Below are 6,120 nucleotides of genomic sequence, written 5' to 3'. Positions count from 1 at the left end.
TGGCACGGGCGGGGCACCGCTGGGGGGAAGTTCACCCCGCTGGACGGCTGGCACGGGCGGGGCACCGCTGGGGGGAAGTTCACCCCGCTGGACGGCTGGCACGGGCGGGGCACCGCTGGGGAGAAGTTCACCCCCGCTGGACGGCTGGCACGGGCGGGGCACCGCTGGGGAGAAGTTCACCCCGCTGGACGGCTGGCACGGGCGGGGCACCGCTGGGGGGAAGTTCACCCCGCTGGACGGCTGGCACGGGCGGGGCACCGCTGGGGGGAAGTTCACCCCGCTGGACGGCTGGCACGGGCGGGGCACCGCTGGGGGGAAGTTCACCCCGCTGGACGGCTGGCACGGGCGGGGCACCGCTGGGGGGAAGTTCACCCCGCTGGACGGCTGGCACGGGCGGGGCACCGCTGGGGGGGAAGTTCACCCCGCTGGACGGCTGGCACGGGCGGGGCACCGCTGGGGGGGAAGTTCACCCCGCTGGACGGCTGGCACGGGCGGGGCACCGCTGGGGGGGAAGTTCACCCCGCTGGACGGCTGGCACGGGCGGGGCACCGCTGGGGGGGAAGTTCACCCCACTGGACGGCTGGCACGGGCGGGGCACCGCTGGGGGGAAGTTCACCCCGCTGGACGGCTGGCACGGGCGGGGCACCGCTGGGGGGAAGTTCACCCCACTGGACGGCTGGCACGGGCGGGGCACCGCTGGGGGGAAGTTCACCCCACTGGACGGCTGGCACGGGCGGGGCACCGCTGGGGGGAAGTTCACCCCACTGGACGGCTGGCACAGGTGGGGCACCGCTGGGGGGAAGTTCACCCCGCCGGGCGGCTGGTACGGGCGGGGCACCGCTGGGGGGAAGTTCACCCCACTGGACGGCTGGCACAGGTGGGGCACCGCTGGGGGGAAGTTCACCCCGCCGGGCGGCTGGCACGGGCGGGGCACCGCTGGGGGCAAGTTCACCCCGCCGGGCGGCTGGTACAGGCAGGGCACCGCTGGGGGGAAGTTCACCCCACTGGACGGCTGGCACGGGCGGGGCACCGCTGGGGGGAAGTTCACCCCACTGGACGGCTGGCACAGGTGGGGCACCGCTGGGGGGAAGTTCACCCCGCCGGGCGTCTGGTACGGGCGGGGCAGCGCTGGGGGGGAATCTCACTCTGCCTAACCCAGCGTCCAGATGGGGTCTCGTTGCTGGCTCCTTCTCCAGACGGGCTGGGCAGCTGGAGGAATCTGAGCCTGGGGTGAAACGTAACAGCGCCAAGTCATGCCCGTCAGGACCAGCCGGAAGGCGTTTTCCATAAGACGGGGACTCACCAGCGGCAGAGGAGGAGAAGACGTGTGTCGATCCCAGGCCGGCTATGTGATGTGGCCTGGGAAAAGTCAGCTGCAGTCCAGGGAGGCGAGCCAGCTCCCGTAGATACCAGGTTGGTGCAGGCACTCGGCAGATCTCTGGAATACTCTGTGCAGGTCTGATCTTCTGTGTCCGCTAAAGAGAAACTCAGGCCAGGCCAGGGGCAGAGCAGAGCGAGCTGTTTCACGATTGAACTAGATAAGTTACAGGGGGTGGGGATACAGCGAGGCCCCTCTATGCCTCTATTAGACAATATCTCCAGGCTGGAGAGGGGACACCGTGCGGGGCGAGGCTCCGAATTACTAGAGAGTCCTTGCTCAGGGATCAGAAGGGGGAAGGGGTCATACCCACAAGCTGAGGGTCAAACGTGGCCAGATTTGGGGCCAGGAAGGACTTTTCCCCTAGGTCAGGTTGGCAGAGCGCATGGGGCTTTGAGGGGATCTTGGCGGTGGGGGCGGGCGAGGGGTTTGCCTTCTGTCCCGGCATGGGGCATGGGTCCCTGGCAGATTGAAGCCAGTGGAAATGGTGACGTCTTTAAATCAAAATGGGAGGACTAGACGCTATGGACCAGCTGCAGGGGTGGGCGGGGGAGGATCTGGCTCTCCCCTTTGATTGGCCGCACTGAGAAATTTGGCCCTTGGCTCTCCCCTTTGATTGGCCGCACTGAGAAATTTGGCCCTTGGCTCTCCCCTTTGATTGGCCGCACTGAGAAATTTGGCTCTTGGCTCTCCCCTGCGATTGGCCGCACTGAGAAATTTGGCCCTTGGCTCTCCCCTTTGATTGGCCGCACTGAGAGTTTTGGCCCTTGGCTCTCCCCTTTGATTGGCCGCCCTGAGAAATTTGGCCCTTGGCTCTCCCCTTTGATTGGCCGCACTGAGAAATTTGGCCCTTGGCTCTCCCCTTTGATTGGCCGCACTGAGAGTTTTGGCCCTTGGCTCTCCCCTTTGATTGGCCGCACTGAGAGTTTTGGCCCTTGGCTCTCCCCTTTGATTGGCCGCACTGAGAGTTTTGGCCCTTGGCTCTCCCCTTTGATTGGCCGCACTGAGAGTTTTGGCCCTTGGCTCTCCCCTTCGATTGGCCGCACTGAGAGTTTTGGCCCTTGGCTCTCCCCTTCGATTGGCCGCACTGAGAGTTTTGGCCCTTGGCTCTCCCCTTCGATTGGCCGCACTGAGAAATTTGGCCCTTGGCTCTCCCCTTCGATTGGCCGCACTGAGAAATTTGGCCCTTGGCTCTCCCCTTCGATTGGCCGCCCTGAGAGTTTTGGCCCTTGGCTCTCCCCTTCGATTGGCCGCCCTGAGAGTTTTGGCCCTTGGCTCTCCCCTTCGATTGGCCGCACTGAGAGTTTTGGCCCTTGGCTCTCCCCTTCGATTGGCCGCACTGAGAGTTTTGGCCCTTGGCTCTCCCCTTTGATTGGTCGCACTGAGAGTTTTGGCCCTTGGCTCTCCCCTTCGATTGGCCGCACTGAGAGTTTTGGCCCTTGGCTCTCCCCTGCGATTGGCTGCATTGAATAGTGCAGGGGGCTCTTTCCTCGGGTTGCGCTGTGGGCGTCCGTCCCCTGCCCTGTCTCTCCCTCCGGCTGTTGTTATCAGCCCCACTGACTCCTGCACGCTGGCCTCCCCGGCACTGCCCGCCAAGTGCGCCAGCCGCCGATAAGAGTCCCCACGTGCCCAGAGGATCCACGCGAACAGCAGCCTTGAGCAGAGACTCCCCCTGCCCGGCCTATCGCTCCGAGGTCTCGGCAGCTGGCAGGCACACTCGCACCCCGCTCCGTCGCCCGCCTCCACTTCGCTCCTTGGCTGGCCAGCTCTGCGGGGTGGCTCAGAGCCAGCGTCTCCAGAGACGGGCAGGGGAGAGCTGCAGATCCCAGTGCCCTGATCCCTGCTTCATCGCAAGAGCCCCCACCCCTGGCTACTCAGACGGGGCAAAGTCTTCCCGGGCTCTGCAGTGGGGAGCCAGGGAGCCCTCTGCAAGCTACCAACAGCTCCAGTGCAGGCAAACAGCAGCCGCAGAAACCTACGTGCCTCTACATCGGGGCGGGGGGGGGGGGGGGGGAACCTAAGGCCCAAAGGCCAGATGCGGTCCCTGGCTTGCCAGGATCCGGCCCCTGGGGTGCAGAGCTCCTCCCCCACCTGCAGCATTGGGGAGCCCGTGCTGGCACTCCCTCCCCGCTGCCTCCCGCCCGCCTGTTTTTTCCGTGGGTCAGCGGCCCCCAACCCAAAACAGGTTCCCAAGTCCTGCCACATCGTACAGGCTTCATGTCACTTCTAGCCTAACAGCAGAGGTGATGGCACAGACCTCAGACCTCCTCTTTCTCTTTCTTTCTTTCCAAAGGAACATAAGAACGGCCAGACTGGGTCAGACCAAAGGTCCATCCAGCCCAGTGTCCTGTCTGCCCACAGTGGCCAAGGCCAGGTGCCCCAGAGGGAGTGAACCGACCAGGTAATGATCAAGCGATCTCTCTCCTGCCATCCATCTCCACCCTCTGACAAACAGAGGCTGGGGACACCATTCCTTACCCATCCTGGCTAACAGCCATTGATGGACTTAACCTCCATGAATGTATCTAGTTCTCTTTTAAACCCTGTGATAGTCCTAGCCTTCACAGCCTCCTCTGGCAAGGAGTTCCACAGGTTGACTATGTGCTGTGTGAAGAACTTTCTTTCTTTCTTTCTTTCTTTCTTTCTTTCTTTCTTTCTTTCTTTCTTTCTTCCCTGGGTTCTCTCCCTCTCTTTCCAGATTGCATGCCTCAGCAGTTGTTGTCTGAGAGGGAGATAGAGAGGGACTCCTGGCACACCTCTCCTTTACTGAGCCCTCTTGCGATCCCCCCTTGCTCCATCCCCTGCGTCCCCCTCCCCCCCGGCCCTTGTCATCAACGTCCTGCCATCCCCTTGGCTCCAAGGCTGTTGCCCCAGCTGGCTGCTTTCCCCTCTCTGCCCCATTCCTTCCCTGCGGGATCCCCTGGGAGCCGGCAGTGATGATGGAAGGACCACTCCCCAGAGCCAGGGACTCTGTTTGCAAGCATCAGCTCTACAAACACACTGGTTTTACGGGAGAAGCCCATGGCTAAGGCAGGGGGGAGGGAGGGGAGTGGACCGGGGAGCGCTCATCAAGCGGGAGCTGTTGACATCTGTTTTCATTGGGGATGCTTTGATGCCGGCTGTTCTTGATTGAAGGCAAACAGAGCCCCGGAGGCGGGTGAGGACAGGTTCCCTGCCCTCGGGGGACTCCGGTGTCTCGGCACGGCCATTAATAATGGTCCGAGGTGGCTCCAGCTCCTACCTACAGCTGTTTGCGCCGTGTCGGGCTTGCCGGCTGCATGGTCCCAGTGCAGGAGCCAGCAGGTGACCCTGGGACGTGGGGGCAGGCCAATGAGCCCCTGTAGGCCAGTGTAGCCCCCTTCCTGCCAGGCCACATCAGACTCATGGCCCAGGCTGGAATCCCCATGGACCGAGGGGCCTTCTATTCCACCGTCCCATCTCTGACGGCCCCCAGTGCTTGAGTGTGTAAACCCCCCTCCCCCCGTGACAAAGAGTGCCCCCTGCAGACCACCCGGGGCCAGGCTTGCTCACTGACTTCATCTGGTGCCACCTAGCTGCGGCAGGCCCTTACGTGCCCAGATACCATGGTGATGGGCTCTGTGTAAGAACTCACACAGGCTTTCGATGCCTTGGGCTCCCACAGCCGTAGAACGGAGGTCCCCCCCCCCCCCCCCCATTGCCTGATGCAGAAGTTCATTAGCATTGTCCGGACAATAGAAGGATGGTCACACACCAGTTGGGGCATGGCTGAAGGGCTCAGCACCAATGTTCCCTCTAATTCCCCACCCCATACATGTGTGGAATAAATTTTGTTCTGCGCACCAATGCATGTGCCGGTGTGCACCACCCGTAGAAACACAGGCTGCTGACTAGGGGCACTGCTAATCAGTTGGGCAGCATCTGAATTTCTCCTGGGTGGCTGCCCAAGTGCTTAGCTTACACGGAGCACGGCTCACCTTTTCCAGGTTACCCTGCAGAGACTCCCTGGCTTTTTTCGACAGACCCGAATTCCAGGTGCCCCGCACTTCCAAGCTACAGCCTCTCATCTTTCAGACAGCAGCCCTGGAGAAACCCACTCCCCTCTCTGCAATGCAACCAGCACAGCCACCAGTCCAGAGACAGAGGAAGTTGGGATCCTGAAACAATGAGGACGGTTAGCCCCAGATCCCGACAGCAGCCCCTTTAAACCAGTGCTGCATGGTGAGTATGGTGGGTCAGTGGGCTCCTGGGTTTGCCTCAAGGCTCTGCCATGCACCCCCATGCGGGGCTCAGCCAGTGGGGCTGTTAGCATTACTGGGGGGCTGTTAGCCACCCAGAGTGAACACCAGCTCGGGGGTGAAGAGCGGGGAAACTGTCCTCAAAAGGTCTGACTTTGACAAGGAGAGGTGGCAGGAAACCAAGTGCGTTCCATGCTCTTGCAGACAAAAGGCACCGGTGTGCATGCAATTGTATTGCAACCGCTCCATGTGTGCAAACCCTCGTGCAACATGTGTGCAAATCGGTGTGCGATGTGCCACATGTATGCAAATCGATGTGCCACATGTGTGCACCCGGACGTGCAAACCAATGTGTGTCGCCATCAGTCAAACTACAGTCCAAAGCATCAGTTACAGGAGGTGCTGGGGGAGTTCCTGACCCACAGGGGTAACAGTCTGGGGGGAACACCTGCCCAGCCAGACCATCCCCACCACCATCCAGGTTCTGACAGTGCACACCTGTGAGAAAAGCAATAGCCAACTCTT

This window comes from Pelodiscus sinensis, chromosome 28 (assembly GCF_049634645.1).
Source record: "Pelodiscus sinensis isolate JC-2024 chromosome 28, ASM4963464v1, whole genome shotgun sequence".
Lineage (NCBI taxonomy): Eukaryota > Metazoa > Chordata > Testudines > Trionychidae > Pelodiscus > Pelodiscus sinensis.
Note: the sequence above shows the minus strand (reverse complement) of the source record.